We start from the raw sequence: 18370 nt of genomic DNA, 5'->3' as shown, positions 1-18370 counted from the left end.
AGTGTGCTTGGTGTCTCTGTGAAATCAACAATATTTGCTGGAGTCCTTCTTGGACTTCTGATTTCTCATGGGGTCTGGACGTCTGAAGCGGACCTGGTTTTCATTAACCAGGTATATGTTCTCTCGAGACTCCTTGAGCTCGGTGTACACTTTGTACACGGAGAAATATCTTTCCCCCTTCTTTTTCTTTCCTCCTTCGGCCTCGGGGTTATTCCCTTCACTCTTCTTTCTCTTGGAAGGGTTTTCCGCAACAGGCTTTGAGGCTGGTGGGTCTGCCGAGGTTGAGGCAGAGTTTACGTTTATCATTGTAGTTATGGGCTGAGAGGTCATATTCAGTGTCGACCTCGCCTCCTCTACATTGACAAACCTCTGTGCTCGTTTGTTAAACTCGGTTAGGGACCTCACCAGTTTTCTCTGCATGTTGTCCCAGAGAGCACTTCCTGGCATTACTCCAGCCTGGACAACCATTAGGTGACCGCTGTCATCCACATTTCGAGCTCGGGCAACTTCCAAGTTAAACCTCGTAAGGTAACTTTTTAAACTTCCAAGTTTAACCTCGTAAGTTAAACTGTTGACGCCGTTTTTCGTCAACTTGAAATGTAGAGCACGTAAACAGTAAATAATTATGGCCAGAAAAATACAATAAAACAAGGGGGATTTTTTAATGTCTCGCCTGGCTGCTGCCGAACGTTAGTTAGAGTTGATGCCTCAGGTCTAACCCCCATCATGGCTCTGAACTGCTTCTTGAAGTCCTTAGATAGCTGATCCCAAGAAGTGATTGAATGTCTTTTATATTTATCAAACCAACTCTTGGTTGGTCCCATGAGCGATGCTGGAAATAACATACATCTGAGCTCGTAACCCACGTTACTTGCTCTCATTATGGTATTGAATTTACTCAGATGGCTGTACGGGTCGGAATTTCCCTCAAAAGTTGGAACATGAGGGATCCAAAATCCTTGAGGAAACGGAGTATTGGAAATATGGGGAACGAACGGTTTGAGCTCCTCCTCAGAATCCTCATGCCGACCTCGGCCTTGCTCGTTTTGCGAAAGTCTGAAGGCCTTCTCCAACTGATCAATTCTTTCCTGGACTGGGTCTGCGAGGGGTCTTGCCTAAAATTGGCTGTCATTGATCACAATTCCAGGCTCGCGCCTCCGTAGGGGATCTTTACGCCCATTTAGGCGATCCCTCAGGTCCGGGTTTGTCGGGTTAACATTACCCCAATTCTGATTCAAGTGTTCCCGCAGGTCGGAGTGATTCCTGCGGCTCCCAATATTCTTTCGACCTCGATCATACATACATACCGATCTAGTATCTCCTGAGTCGTCACTGGTAAGACTCGTTGCATGATTATTTCGAGAGGGGTCTCTTTCATGCTGCCTCGTCTCTGCAGTGCGAGACCGGGACATCTGACTTCTTATAGACTGGGCGCCTCTTCGCTCCCTGAAGGCTTCTCTGTTCCCTTGCCTCCTTCCTGCACGTCTTTCCTCATCATCATGAACTGGTTGAGCGTTCTTGCGAGGCGGTGAAGGGTATCTTATAGGTGATGGCGGGAAGTGTATGGGTGAAGGTGGCTGCCACCCATTTCGAGGCCTAGATGGCCCGGAGTTTGCTCGAGACGAGTCGGTTGCATTCTGCGTGTTACTAGGGATTTGAGTCCGAGCCTCTGTAGGGGCTCGGTTATTCCCAGTTCCTGCTGGTACCTCCGCAGTTAAATTAACCGGAGCCCTAGCTCAGGTACTTCTCTAGGGTCTCAAGGGAGTGGATGGTTCTGCTGGTGCTGGAGGTTGCTCTGGCCTCCTTGTGACAGCATTTTTTCGTGGATGTCCACGAGGCCTGTGGGGAGGAACATGCATGTCCCTTGGAGGAGGGGCTTGGTTTTCACGCGGAGTTGGGGGCTGAGCCGCCTGAGCCTCTGCGGCTAACCTAGCCAACTCCTCATTCCGCTTATTGGCTTCAGCCAATTGTTGTTTCAGCTGCCGGTTTTCAAGTTCCACAATGGGAATGTACCGCTCAGGATTGTAGTACATATCCTCATCCCTTGGAGGCGCTGGTGGTCCCCGAGAATCGGAGGACTCGCTTCTCTCTTCAGTATCCGGGTTTACCATTGGCTGCTTCCCAAGGCATCTTGGATAGTTTTCTTCAGGAATGTTTTGATCGTTTGCGGCCATAACTTGTTCAGGGATTGCACTGCTTAAGGCTCTCAATGAAAGCACCAAACTGTTGACGCCGTTTTTCGTCAATTTGAAATATAGAGCACGTAAACAGTAAATAATTATTGCCAGAAAATACAATAAAACAAGGAGGATTTTTTACGTGGTTCAGCAGCTAACTCTGCCTAGTCCACGAGTCTTTGTTATTAGAACTTAGGAAATTTCTGGAAATTCTTCAGAGATGAATTCTCCAGAGTTTCTCTCAAGATCACAAAATTTCAGTCCCTTACAAAGGTACATGACTTCTCTATTTATAGAGGAAGTCTCAGGATACTATCCCACACGTTTCTGAGAAGTTCTCCTTTACATTAATAAATTTAATGGCTTTAAAAGCCTTTAACTCCTATATACAAGGAAACATCCCCTGAAGACCAGGGGGCGTACAACTGACTAATAAGTATCCCTTTATTATAGGGAAGTTACAATAATAAATGTAGATTGCGTCTCTCCAAGTGACTCACTAAGCTGTTCAAAGTCAGCAATCAACACCGTCAGTATCGTGCCAGTCCAGGTCTCTTAGTGACTTTCAAGTTGTATTATTTTCTCAAAATCAACTCGGAATGGATAAATACCATCGAAGCTGCTTTACCCCGAGCTCACACTTATGCCAAGCTCGGGCCACTTGATCCGAGGTCACCCGACAATGGACGTACTCCGATGTTCTGTCTTCCGAGCTTGCAAGGACTTCGAGGCCGCCCATCTTCGAGGTTTCCACCTGCTTTGAAGGTTCGATGCCTAGGTTGCGAACACGTATTCTAGATATTGCGAGCTCACACCTGACGAATCCAGCTTTCGAGATCACAATTCTCAAGGCTCGAAATCTGGGTTTAACATAATGATAACAATATAATATTATTTTTTGTTCATTTAAACTTTATAGTTTTCTTAATTCTTATTTAGTGTTTTTTATTTATTTTTATAATGTCTAGTATTTTAATTTTTAAAAAAAGTTTGTAATTTTTTTTGCTAATGTCGGCTTTTATACATTGTTTTTAGTTCTTATTCAATTTTTTGTTTGTTTAAAATTTAGATTTTTTTAAAAATCTATTTTTAACCTCAAAAAGTTTAAAATATATTAAAAATAAGACTATTGCAAACCAATTTGCAAATTTTGGACAATGCAGATGCAAAAAACTGATTTATGTCACACCTACTTTTTTTGAGTTTTTTTATTTCCTTTTAATTTTTGATCTAAGTTTAAAAAAATTAATTTTTGATTTAAGATTCTATTACTAAATGTCTTGAAAAGCAACATAAAAAAAATCTATTGAGAGTTTTATTACTAAATTAATTTAGAATGAATTAGAAGATTAGATGTTTTTTTTTCTAAAAATAAATATATATGTTCTATATTATCTTTGGTACGAAAATTTTGTTTAGTTGAATTTTGTTTTGTTATTTGTGAATGTTTCTGTATATTGCCATTAGTAGATTTTCGTTGATTTGAAGAAGCTTTTAATCCTTGCCAGTCATGGATTTTGACAATAGAGTTTTGCCAATGTGAATGGGGAATTGGGTGACCATTTTGGCTCACACAAAGAAGACAGAAAAAAAGAAAGTAATATCACTTCCCAATTCTCTATGGACACGTTTGGCATGCCATATAAGGATGTCATATTGTATTAAATAAGTAGAACACTATGTTTGGATTGAATTTTGTATTGTATTAATTATTACAATCACAAATTTTAATAAAATAGCAAACGTATTATTAAATACATAAGAAATGGTATTATTAAATACATAAGAAATGGTATGTGTTAGCTCGTATTCTACTATCTTTGAAATTAAGTTGTATTGTGGTAAGGCCCGGGGTCGAGGCCAAGTCTATGTTCGGGGGCTGGGTACGGGTCTAGGGCTAGGGCTAGGGCTAGGGCCGGGGTTCGTGGCTGGGGTCTAGGACCATGGTCTGGGTCCAGGACTGGGTCTGGGGCTGGGGTTTGGGTCCGGGGTCCGGGCCTGGGTCTTGGGTCGAGGTCCGGGGCCTGGGCCAAGCCCGGGTCTATAGTCTGGGGTCAGGGCTAGGGCCAGTGCCTGGGTCCAGGGATAGGGTCAAGGTTGAGATCCCTGCCAGGGTCGGGGTCGGGGTAGTATCATATATGATATTATTTAAAAAATATTTATTTTATTTAGTTTTAATTAATACAATACAATTCAATTGCGTACTAAACATCATATCCTTTAATACAACATTTTAATACATGTAAATACCAAACACAATGTTGTATAAAAATAATACTATACAGTAGGATCCTATACAATACTATACAATACAAAAAAATGTACTAAACATGTCCAATATGTTATTTATTATTATTGTTTGCATATGAGAAATTATTATTTTGGTCATCTTGGTTCAACCTTATTACCAAGTTTAATATTAGGTTTATACAAAAACTAAGAATAACACCCAATTTTTTTAAATAGTAAAAATTGGCCTCTTATGCATATTTGATTTAGTCAAAGTTTTTTAGTAAAAGACAATAATAGCCTCATTTAAAATGCATTAATATTTTTTTATAAATATAATTTATAAAATTATTAAAAAAATACATATGTTTGTTTTAAAAATCATTCTAAAATTGAAATAATATAAAAAACCATATTTTTCATTTTTTTACACTACTATATTTATAATATTTTGTTAATTTTTTTTAAAATTAAGAAAATTTCGACTAAAAATAAGTATTATTTTTAAAAACATTGGGTTATTTTTACCTTTAGTATTATTTTCAAGGTAATATTATTTTGTGGGCACTAAGTCAATATTCAAATTCATTGTGCTAAAAAAAAATTCATTGTTCTCATCCTATATTATGTAGTTTCCTAAAACATTAAAAGTATTTTTTTAAGGACCACAAAACATTTAGGTGATAGTTTGACAAATACACAATCATTTGTACATCTTGCCTTTATCATGTATGAGTATGATACATGTCACATTATTGTAAAAGGAAGCACACTAAATGGATACCTTCAACCAATTACTATAGTGTTGTCCGTATTTTCACCAACTAACACGTGACACTCATTAGATAAGTAATTAAGCTCCACGGGAGCTAATGAAATCCTTAAGAGCTCGCCTAGAGCTCTTCGGAAGGTATACCCTTCCCAATATGTTGTGATTCACTTCCGGAGGTGAACGTCTCCATGTAAGGTTACGTCTCGAGGACCATTGTCGTGGCCTGTGAACGTTCTCTTGTTCGTCTAGTCCTCGGGGCCTGGGGTGAAGTGCCAGGTGTCATGCACAGTGACCCTAGACTACTAGTAGCCATTTGAAAAAGTTATGCTCTCTCAAGTAGTGGTGTCGAGTCCGTATAGTTGACGAGCAGCATGTCCCAATGCGCCGCCTGTCATGGGAAAGCGTGTAGCTACCCCCTAACAGTGTTAGAGGCGTATCTCCCCAAAAGTTTGTGGGCTGCAACCTCGAAAATTGGCCCTATGTAATACGCACGGGCCCACCACAACCTTTATTAAGAAAATGTGTATTAACTAGCATTTAGCCCCCAATTAATTGGGAATGTTTGTAATAAATCCTTGTTAAGGGAATTAATTGTCCTCAGCCACTATAAATAGGGCTAGGGCACCCACTGTAAAGTATCCCCGACTTTTTGTATTCAGAGCATTGCTAAAACGCTGCCTAAAGCTCCATAGAAGCTTGACTACTTAAGCTCCTCATTTCCTAATACAATCGCCTCGTGGACTAGGGTTAATTAATAACATGACCGGCGTAAATCCCTGTTTCCTTTACTGCATTTCTTTAAGCTTTTGTTTAATTAGTTGATAGAGAAAAAGACAGTCAATATTTTGGTGCTTTCATTGAGAGCTTGAAGAAAGCCTTGAAGATTCAGAAATGGTGACAACTAGAAGAAACACGCTTGACGAGGTTACTCCTCCCACTGTCGCTGAGGGAGGAGAGCCTAGCCGACCACCTCCGCTAGCAAAACCGGAGGTGGCCCAGGAAGAATACAACGAGAACGTCACATATGACGGTGAGTACTATGAGAGTGACTATTCTCATTCCTTTTACATAGAGGAGCCACCAGAAGTGGTGGCCCTCAAGGGCTAAATTGCCTCCCAACAGCAAAAAAATAGATGCCTAGGAGGGGAATATCATCGCCCTACAGGAGATGGTTAGCGCCATAAGGGCCACTTTGGCAGCTCAAGGGCTGCAAGTGGACCCCCATGGCGAAGTACTACCTAGGTAGCTAGCTAGCGTTTCACCTGTGCACCCACTTAGAGTACCACCTGCTCTGCCAGTGGGCGTGCCTCCCGAGCACCATGTTGACATGGCGCAAAAGATCCGCCAGCTGGCGTGCAACCTGTGCACCCAACTGGAACTGGAGCCCCACTTGTGTCACAAGATTGTGGTAAAGGGAAGGTTGATGAAGAGCCCTATAAAAGGAGAAAAAGAGCTCGTCAAGCTTCTGAGACCATTTAAGCACTGAGAAGAGCCAATAATAATCAGGGACACAGTGCCCGAGGACACCACCAGGCCTCTAGAGTCCATAGAGCCCAAGGCCTTTCGCCCTGTCATGCTGCGATAGAACACGTTAGGCTTGGAGGTGGTGTCCTGCCAGCACTTCGCCATCCTCAGAGAAATCCTAGCCAAGGGGCCAACAAGAGAAATGTCTCTGCCAACTGAGGATAGGGAGTTAACGTCTCAATAAGAAATGAATACGTTGACATCGAGGGGGAGACTGAAGTAGGATACCCCAAGGATGGTGGTCGCCATAACTCACATCCTGACCTGCGAGATGACCTGAACGCTCGCAGGAATAGAGTAGCTCCCGAGGACAACCAAGGGAGATGAAATAGCCAGATCTCCAAGATGATCTTAATGCTCGGAGGAGAGAACACCTAGCACAGAGTGCCAATCAAGATCACGACCCACTCCCTAGAGATCTAGAGAGTTTGAAGAGGATAATGCTTAAGATGGCCCAAAGACGTCTTCGACTCGAAGGATGAAGATGGGGAGGCTTGTGCTCCTCACATTATAGAAGCCTCGTTTACTCGAGGCTTAAAGATGTCAGAGATTAATTCGTACAACGGAGGTATAGATCCCACCGATCATCTTTCAAAATTTAACCGATTGATGTCAGTTCACTGCGTCTCTGATGACGCCAAATGCCACATCTTCCCGTTGACCTTGATGGGACCAAACGACAAGTGGTTCAAGAAGCATCGACCAGGATCCATCCACTATTGGCATCAACTCTCCACTTCCTTCCAAAGTAAATTCATAGCTGCTCGGAAGGTGAACTTCGAGGTCAATGCTTTGGCTAATATAAAGCAAGGACCTCTCGAGACCCTTAAAGCTTACATCAAGCGCTTCAAGGAAGAAGCGACTAGGACCAAGAGGGTCAATGATGACCAACAATTGATGGCCTTGCAAGCTGTCATCGGAGCAGGTTCTCCATTATGGGATGACCTCCAGCGGAGAGGATGCCATAGGCTTGACGACTTCATACATCGGGCCCAGGAATATATCAACTAGGACGATGCCCAGATTGGAGCGTTCAGAGGAACAATCTCCTTCCTCGCTCCACTAGTCCCAAAAACTGTGGCCCAAAGACCCCAATTCTCGCCGTACACTCATGCCTAAACGAGTTTTATGAACGCTCCACAGTTGAATCCAACTATTCCACCAGTGTAACGTCTTCCTAATCCAGAACTGTTACACTGTGTACTTTAAAATTGTGTCAGACTTACTGACCAAGTCATTTGGTTTAAAATGTGTAACTATGGTTAAGGTCAAGGGTTAAGGTTAAATTTTTTGGCCAAAAGAACTGTTGACTTTTATATAAAAAGTTTCATACAAACATGGGATCCCAAAACATTACAACCAACTTTTAAAAAGGTGGATATTCATCAAAATTACATTTAGCCAGCCTAAGCAGCAAAACAGGGCCACAACCCTAGTTCCTTTGAGATATTCCCAACTGTGGTGGTCGAGCAGCCGCATATGTACACGTTGCCACCGAAGCTCTCCAATTCATGGCTGGTCAAGATTTCCCTTTCCCTTGCACCACAAAGCACCCGTGAGCCAAGGCTCACCAAGAAAACTCAACAAGTGCATAAACATACAATATAAACTTCCAGATACTTATCTAGCACATCCAGCAGTAATAACCTACACATAACGTCATTCAGTTACAAACAAGTGGTCATTGGACCAATTTGGAGCCACTGCCCTAAACAATTGACCATAGAGTCAATCTCGGGGCCCTATGCCCAAGCTACGTGACCATAGAGTCACCTGGGGCCTTTGCCCTTAGCCTTGAGTAACTAGCCGCAAAGCTAGTCCAGTGTACCTAGCGCTTTAATGTTTCATCGACCATAGGGTCAGCCAACGTAATAATACGTTGCTGGTTCAGGCCTAAGCCTTTCGTCCAGCGTGCTATTGCGGTCCTTGACTAGTGAGTGAATCTTTGATCTAGGAATACAGACCACAATACAGAAATATATATGGACAGACATATCACAACAACTAAGCACTCATGTATGTTAATCACATAACACCATCGAATAACAATTATTGCGATACTAGTCATACTTATTTAATGGGGCCTCATGCCCTAACCACAAAATGCATACAATAATAATAAAGCACTTAAGCAGATATCAACCAACATGTGAAGCAAAAGCTTAAATATAAATGTCCTTGGGGCCCAAGCCCTAGTCAAGATAATTGATAACAGTTGGGCCAAGCCCTAATCGCATATAACACGCATTGGGTGTAGTTTTTTTACCTTAGGTCCGTGTAAGTGTAGATAAGAACGATCCTTGAGCACGATCTCGGTTCCGAGCCCCTAGCGGTAACCTAGTCACAACCATAAAATAGAATTCCATCAACAACGATCAAATAAAGGCTTCTGGACCAAGACCTAGCCTCCGGGGCCTCAAGTTCCACTAAACTGGGTAGTGGAATCGATCCCGAGCCCTAAGAAAAAGGTTCTTTTTTAAAACAAACTCCCCAAGGCAAAAATGCCCAGGCGGGCCACGACCTGGCCCTGTGGGTCGCGGCACGTCCCTCCTATAAGCAACCTCCTACCCTTTGTCAAGGGGCTCGAGTCGTGACTTGCCCTAACGGGTTGCGACGCCCCCCGCCCCCTGAGGCAGAGGCTTCCCCAAGGCCCTGGGCTCAAGCTAAGTTGCGACTTCGCAAGAACACAACCGTGACTTGGCCCTTCGAACCCAGGAATTCATCCTTTTTCAGCAGCCAAATCCACTCCATACTAACCCAAATTCACTCCAAAGATATAATTCAATTACCACAATAGTTCTAACATGTTCCCAGCAACAAAACCTAATAAAAAATCAGTCATAAAACTCATTAAATCATCAATTCAATTCATAAGCTAGATGGTTCAAGAGCACCTCAGGAACACACTAAAACAACCATGGAAACACAGAAATTCAATTGTAAAAGAGATTTCAAATGGCTACCTTAATTGTAAGTGAAGAACCTCTAGCCACAAGCAGTTTGAAACCCAATCCCAAGCCTCCAATTCTGTAGTTTCTAGTCACAAATCCCCTTAGTTTTTCAATATCAAGCTTGAAGAAGCTTTTGAGAGGAAGAGAGTGAATCGAGAGAGAAAGAGTCAGTTTAGTGTATTTCTGAAGGTTTCTTTTTTGTTTCCTTAGGCTTAAATGACTTATGCTAATCCCGAGGCTTGGGATACCGAAAACGTCCCTGAGGGAAAAATGGTCAAATTTACCAATATTCCCTCCTAAACTCACTAATTTCAAATATATCTCCAATTATTCATTTCCATAACCCGATAACCAAATTAAATGCCTAATACCTAAAAGACCCCTCAACTCGCCCCAAGTCGGGTATTGAGCCCAGTTGTGACATTCTCGCTAACTTGCTCCATAGGATCGCATTGTGCCGAGTAACCCACATAAACCCACATAATAATGTGATCTCTCACATATATAACATATATGCACATAGATATATAATTATGCCCGCAACAGGCCAAATTATCAAAATTGCACTTCTAATAAGAAGCGGGCCCTCATGCATATTTAATACCTTTAAACATGCACCACTAGTCATATAATCACATAATTACAATTCAATATAACAAATAAGCACATAATTCCATATATTTCCATCCTAGCCCCCTAATCAAGGCCCTAAGCCTTATTAGGAAATTTTAGGACGTTACAACTATCCCCTCCTTACATTAATTTCGTCCTCGAAATTTTACCTGAACAACTCGGGATATCGAATCTGCATATCTTCCTCTAGCTCCCAGGTTGCTTTCTCGACCTTGCTGTTCCTCCATAATACCTTAACTAAAGGTATAATCTTGTTCCGCAGGACTTTGTCCTTCATGTAAAGAATCTGAACTGGTTGTTCTTCATAGGACAAGTCTGCCTCTAGTTCCAGATCCTCATAGCTCAATACATGAGTTCCATCTGACATATACTTTCTCAACATGGAAATATGGAATACATTATGCACACTAGACAGTGTAGGGGGTAAGGCCAACCTATAGGCCACTTGCCCGATCATCTCCAATATCTCAAACGGTCCTCCAAACCTAGGACTCAGCTTGCCCTTCTTCCTGAACTTCTTCACTCCTCTCAGAGGTGAGACCCTAAGGAAGACATAGTCTCCCACTTGGAAATCTACGTTCCTTTGCCTCGGGTCTGAATAGCTCTTCTGTCTACTCTGAGATACGAGCATCTGAGCTCTAATCTTCTCGATAGCCTCGATGGTCCTCTGTATTGCCTCAGGAACTAAGTATTTCCTCTCACCCATTTCATCCCAAAGAATGGGTGATATGCACTTTCTACCATATATCATCTCATAAGGTGCTACCACAATGGTAGACTGATAACTGTTGTTATAGGAAAAATCTATCAAAGGAAAATATATACTTCAGGAACCTTCAAAGTCCAACACACATGCTCTCAGCATGTCCTCCAATATCTGGATAGTCCTCTCAGACTGACCATCGGTCTGAGGATGATGAGATGTGCTAAACTTCAGCTGTGTACCCATTGCCCTCTACAAACTTCCCCAAAACTTGGAAGTAAAAATAGGATCTCTATCAGACACGATAGGCCTCAGAGTCCCATGAAGGTGAACTATCTTCCTCACATAGAGATCTGCATACTGGTCAACTGTGTAATTCGTCCTCACTGGTAGAAAATGAGCTGATTTCGTATATCGATCCATGATGACCCAAATAGAATCATGTTGGCCCACTGTCCTAGGCAATCCTACCATGAAATCCATCGTGATATCCTCCCACTTTCACTCTGGAATATCCAGAGGCTGTAATAGCCCTGCTGGCCTCTGATGCTAAGCCTTAACCTGCTGACAAGTCAGGCACCTTTCCACGTACTCAGTCACATCCCTCTTCATCCTAGGCCACCAATATAAAGCATTCAAATCCTGGTACATCTTTGTGGTGCCCAGATGAAGAGAATAAGGGGTAGTATGAGATTCATCCAGAATCTCCCGTTTGATCCCGGTGTCCATCGGAATGCAAATCCAATCCTTATACCTCAATAAACACATATTTGACATCGTATAGTCCTTAGCTACTCCAGCTAGGACGTCTCCTCTAATCTGACCCAACTGTGGATCATCTAACTGTTTCTCCTTGATTCTCTCCAAGAGAGTAGACTATAAAGTGATATTGGCTAACCGTCCCACTACTAACTCAATCCCTGCTCTAGTCATGTCATCAATCAATCTCCTCGATACCTGTCTGACACTATATAACTGTCCCGGACCCTTCTGGCTTAAGGCATCTGCTACCACGTTGGATTTCCCAGGGTGATAGAGGACCTCACAATCATAATCCTTTACCAGCTCTAACCAACATCTTTACCTCATGTTCAGATCCTTCTGGGTGAAGAAGTATTTTAGACTATCGCTGGTTAGTGTATATCTCACACTTCTCACCATACAAGTAGTGCCGCCACACCTTTGGTGCAAAAGCTATCGCTGCAAGCTCTAAGTCATGTGTGGGGTATCTCTGCTCATATTCCTTCAATTGACGTGATGCGTAGGCAATCACCTTCCCTGTTTGCATAAGTACACAACCCAAACCCCGCCTCGAAGCATCACAGTAAACTACAAACTTATCCCGATCTGTAGGAAGGCTCAAAACTGGAGCGGTGATCAAACTCTTCTTGAGCATCTGGAAACTGTCTTCGCACTTGTCTGACGAAACAAACTTTTGATTCTTGCGGGTTAACTCTGTCAGTGATGATTCAACCTTTGAGAACCCTTCCACAAAGTGTCTATAATACCCTGCCAATCCCAAGAAACTCCTGATCTCTAAAGCATTCTTCAGTCTTTGCCAATCTGTGACCGCCTCAATCTTCGCCGGATCTACCTTTATTCCATCCTTACTGAATATGTTTCCTAAGAAAGTCACTTGCGGCAACCAAAACTCGCATTTCTTGAACTTCGCATATAGCCTGTGTTCTCTCAATCTCTGTAGTACCAATCTGAGGTGCTACTCATGCTCTTTCTCTGTCCGAGAGTATATCAATATATCATCAATAATGATGATCATAAACTGGTCTAGGTAGTCCTTGAACACCCTGTTCATGAAATCCATAAATGCTGCTGGGGCATTAGTCAACCCAAATGACATCACCAAAAACTTATAATGCCCGTACCTAGTGTGAAAAGCTGTCTTCGGTATATCTTCATCTTTGATCCTCAGCTGGTGATAACCAGATCGAAGATCTATCTTAGAGAACATCGGTCTACCCTACAACTGATCAAACAAATCATCAATCCTTGGCAGAGGATATTAGTTCTTGATAGTCAACTTATTCAGTTCTCTGTAATCGATACACATCCTTAGAGAACCATCATTTTTCTTCACAAAAAAGACCGGTGCGCCCTATGGCGAGGAACTGGGCCTGATAAAACCTAAGTATAGTAACTCCTGTAGTTGAACCTTCAATTGCTTCAGCTCAGTTGGAGCCATCCTGTAAGCTGCCCTAGACACTGGCTCTATCCCTGGCGCCCATTCTGTAGCATCCCAAATTTGCTAATTAGGCTTAAGGCCTTGATTAGTGTGCATGGAGGGCAATAAGTGATTTATTATTATAATATGTGAATTTGTATGAATATGTGATTAGAGATGCATGTTTAGGTGAATTAAATATGCATGTGGGCCCCGTTCGGTTATTAGGGGTATGTTTGTAATTTTAGCCTGTTGAGGGCATAAATGTGATAATTGTGATACACTTGTGGTATGTCTGTGTTGCACGATCTGAGACGGTCCTAGGGAGCCGTTAGCTAGAAAGTCACAACAGGGTCAAAAACTCGACTTGGGGCGAGTCGAGGGGTATCTCGGGTATTAGATGTTTTATGGGGTTATCGGGTTATGGAAATAAATATTTGGAGATATATTTAAAGATAGAATATTTAGGAGAGAATATTGGGGAAATTTACCATTTTTCCCTCAGGGACGTTTTTGGTACCCTGAGCCTTGAGGTAACCTTAGAGACTAAGTTAAATAAAACAAAACCAAAGAAATACTCAGAAACTTGGAGAAACTGACCCAAAACATTATCTTTCTCTCTCATTTTTCTTTCTAAGCCAAACCAAGGGAAAAGCTGGGAATTAAGCAAGGATTTGAGCTCTTGACTTGGAGATTAACTCAACATCACTTTGAGGATTCAAACAGAGGCTAAGGTAAGCATCAACTGTGATTTTAGCTAGTTAATTAAGTGGTTGTTGACTGGTTTTCTTAGTTCTTTTGAGGTATTGAAGTTGAAGATTGAATTTTGGGTTTTGTCGATGTCGAAAATCCACCAAGAAAAAAGTCTCTAGTCCCTACACGGAACACATGGCTAAGGGTCGCTTAGTCATGTTATCGGGCTCGTACCAATAGGTCTAACGAGACCACGTTCTGGCCAAAACTCTCAAAGCCCCGTGAGTCTCTATCTTTTTGGAGACTAAGTCACCTTACGCCCAAGTGCCACCATGTTGCATCTCCGCGAGACCCGCGTGCCCAACGGGACCATCCTGCCTCATTTTCAGCCAAGGAGAGCCTCACGCGCGCTGATGCCTAAGCAAGAAGGCGCCTCGCGCACGGTGATGCCTCAGCCAGGAGGCGCTTTGCGCCTGGAAGGGTCTCGCGCCACCATCATCTCACGACCCCCAAGGTGCCTTGCAGCACCATGGTCCTGCGACCCCACCATGAACCCGCGCTTCTGGCCTCACGACACCACTAGGAGACGGGTGTTTCACAGCCCTCAAGATGCTCCAAGACGTCTGGCGCACTAGCCACCCCCTTAGAGGCCTCGCGAGAGATGGCCTCACCATAGCGTCGTGCCTAAGACCCTGCAAGATGACTTCACACCCAAGCTCGCCCGGGGGTTGGCCCCGTGCTTGGGCACCCCGCTGTACCTCTCACACCTTACCCCTTTAATCCAACCAGCAAAGTTTACCTGCCATATGTATCCTTTATCGTCTATAAGCAATCTGGTGCTTAGATAGACATAAAGGGGCTAGATCAACATGCACACCTTCAGAAGGTGAAAACATCCACTAGGTGTAGGGTACACGCACGAGTATGAAATGTACCTACAAACCTAGAGGAGTCAGAGTACGGATACGGTGTCCCCGCTAGACAGGTAGTGGCAGTACAAGAATGGTAAATGGTAAGGAATCCCTCAGCATGTTTGTGAGGTCCGTAGCTAACAAGTAGTGGAGGCATAATATGATACAAAGGCAGGAGTACTTTTGCAGACCCCTGACACGTACTAGAGTAGACCACCACTTTTCCAACACCACTACCACCTATGCTACTACCCTAACAGTGTACTCACATACTATTTTTTCTTGAGGGACCACCATGTATAAAGGGGCCATTAGAGCCCAGCTATAAATGGACCTTGACCCCTCAGAATAAGGGGTTGGAAATTCATTGTACACTTAAGCTATTAAGCAATATACAAAGGCTCACTCCATTGTTGATATGTGTTTATCCTTCCATAAGTTCCTTCTAAGTTCTTATCTAAATATCTCCATACTTATCTTTGAGTTTTTCGATCTAATTTCGTTGACGAGATTTTACCGTCAACAGTTTGGCGCCGTCTGAGGGAAGAACAAGCATCAACCCAATGTTCTTTCATTACTTCCAGCAAAGAAAGATGCTAAGGCGTTCAAAATGCCTATGGCAACTATAAGATGATGAGGTTCACCAGGACGGAGTAGAGCGGAGGGCTTCCAAGAAAGACCCCCCTCTGCCTAAGCATGGAGGTAGGCCGGAGGAACCTCTTCCCCTAAGGGAGGAGAGGGAAGCATCGTCCCTGGCTATTCGGCCTGACAAAGGTCATTCAGAGTCGCCAATGCATCCACTTCACTAGCCCATGGTGACACCACGCTCAGGCCACCAAGTCCCAGGTCCATCGACGCACGGGCCAGGCAAGGGTCCCAGGGTACACTCGGTAAGTTCAAGCTCAAGGACTCACTTCTACAAGGATGAGATTCACAAGTTACATAAAAAGACTCAAAGGCTGGAAACCAAGATAGAGAACATGCAGGAGGTCTTAAACGACCTATTGCAAGGAAAGTCGAGCATACCCCTTCCTAAGCGTAAAGATGAGCGTGAAAAAGGGGAAAACGCTATCCCCAAAGAAAATGGGAGAACCTGACTTTCCACCACTAAAACTCCCCAGACAAAGTACCATGAGGGACCTAGACCGACGAAATAGCCCCAGGAGCAAAGGCGGAGGGAAGACAATGGTCGTAAGAACGAAGCAGAAGTCACCTCAAAAGAGGCGCCCCCTGGCCTAAAAGAAAAGCTCCATAGGAAGAGGTCAAAAGTAAGAAATACACCCCCCGCGGCTCCCCTAAGGAGCACAACCAAGGCAAGGGATCAGTCTGAGAACCCGCAAGACTCCTTAAGCAAAAAGAGGAGGGAACTAGACATCAAAATGCAGCACCCTCAAGGCAAGATTATCACCGCACCTGGGGGGCACAGAGAAGATGAAGAATTTGACCATGATTCGCCGATCACAAGGGAGATCCAGGCTGAGCAAATCCCCACCAACCTTAGAGAGCCTCGTATGACTCCATACGAGGGTAATACGGACCCAAAGTATCACTTAGACTACTTCAATAACTTGATGAGGTTAAGAGGGGTCAACAACAGAGAAAAATGCCATTTCTTTGTTGTTACACTTAAAGGTGTTGCATACAAGTGGTTCAAGAGGTTAAGGTCAGGAACAATCAAATCATGGCAGCAATTCTCTGGCGAATTTCTTCAGCAGCACCAGGTGGCCTGTGATTACGTTATGCCAATTACCAGCCTCGCTAACGTAAAGCAAGGTATAAATGAAAGTCTAAAGAACTACATCCATAGGTTCAAGATGGAGGCAATAAAGGTGGGAAGTTTAACCAAAGCGGAGATCAAGATGGCTATTACGGCTGGAGTTCGTCCAGGAAGCAAGTTATGGGGTAACATGCTCAAAAGAGAAGTTTTGAATTTAGATAATTTCTTCGAAAGAGCACAGAAGTACATACGTGTGGAAGAGGGCCATAAGAACTTGCATGTTGAGGGAAGCATCCTCCAGTCGCCCTACTACCAGTACGCCTGAAGATTCCATATTGAAGAGAACGTTGTGCTAGAGGGGTTGCTGACCAAGTTTAAAATTGGACGAGGACCATCTAGCCATAAAGGTCCCGACCCAGGGGAGATCACCTAAAAAAAAAGGGTCTCAAAGTAGACGCTTGCAAAAAAAAGGGTCTCAAAGTAGACCCTTGCAAAAAGGGTCTGAAAGTAGACGTTTGGAAAAAGAGTCTCAAAGTAGACGCTTGCAAAAAGGGTCTCAAAGTAGACGCTTCCAAAAAGGGTCTGAAAGAAGACACTTGAAAAAAGGGTCTAAAAGAAGACGCTTGCAAAAATAGTACTATGCCTAACGATGAGAAGGACGCTTCTCACAAGAAATAATAAGCGCGCGCAAATGTATATAAAAGGATGACTAGAACCCAAGTGGTCAACACATCCTTATAAATACAATCAAGGTGCACCAAAGAGAGACCTATCGAACCCCCTTTCGCGTGGGCTCCAAAGGACCTCGAGCATGATAAATAATAAAAAAAATAATAATAAAAAATAAAAAGAAAGAGAAGAGTCTACAAGAACGCCTAAAGGCCTCCCTATTGACTGGGGGGCAAGTGTCGATGCCGAAAATCCACCAAGAAAAAAATCTCTAGTCCCTACACGAAACACATGGCTAAGGATCGCTTAGTCATGTTATCGGGCTTGTACCAATAGGTCTCATTCGACCACGTTCTGGCCAAAACTCTCAAAGCCTCGTAAGTCTCTGCCTTTCTGGAGACTAAGTCACCTTACGCCCAAGTGCCACCATGTTGCACCTCCGCGAGACCTGCGTGCCCAACGGGGCCATTCCACCTTATATTCAGCCAAGGAGGGCCTCGCGCGCGTTGATTCCTCGGCCATGAGGCACCTCGTGCGCGCTGATGCCTCGGTCAAGAGGCGCCTCACGCCTTAAGGAGCCTCGCGCCTGGAAGGGTCTTGCACCACCATTAATTCACGACCCCCAAGGTGCCTTGCACCACCATGGTCCCGAGGCTCCCATGGCCTCACACCACCAAGGTCTGCGGCCCCCAAGGTGCCTTGCACCACCATGGTTTCATGGCTCCCATGGCCTCGCACCACCATGGTCTTGCGGCTCCCATGGCCTCGCACCACCATGGTCCCGCGGCCCCCAAGGTGCCTCGCACCACCATGGTCTCGCGGCTTCCATGGCCTCACACCACCATGGTCTCGCGGTTCCCATGGCCTCGCACCACCATGGTCCCGCGACCCCCAAGGTGCCTCACACCACCATGATCTCGTGGCTCCAATGGCCTCGCACCATCATGGTTTCGCCGCATACCAATCTGGTCTCCCCCGATCCAACTGACACAACCTTAGAGATATCCACAACACTCGCTAGAAATCCTATGCAACCTCCCTGCATCAGTTCCTTAGCCTTTAATGCTGAAATCATAGGTACCCGCAGTCCACCAGCTGTTCCCACAAATACAAAGAGTACCTCCCCTTCTGGTTCAAAAGTCACCATCCTGCGCTTGCAGTCAATTGTCACCCCATACTTTGATAGCCAATCCATCCCTAGGATCATATCGA

This window comes from Humulus lupulus, chromosome 9 (assembly GCF_963169125.1).
Source record: "Humulus lupulus chromosome 9, drHumLupu1.1, whole genome shotgun sequence".
Taxonomy (NCBI): Eukaryota; Viridiplantae; Streptophyta; class Magnoliopsida; order Rosales; family Cannabaceae; genus Humulus; species Humulus lupulus.
Note: the sequence above shows the minus strand (reverse complement) of the source record.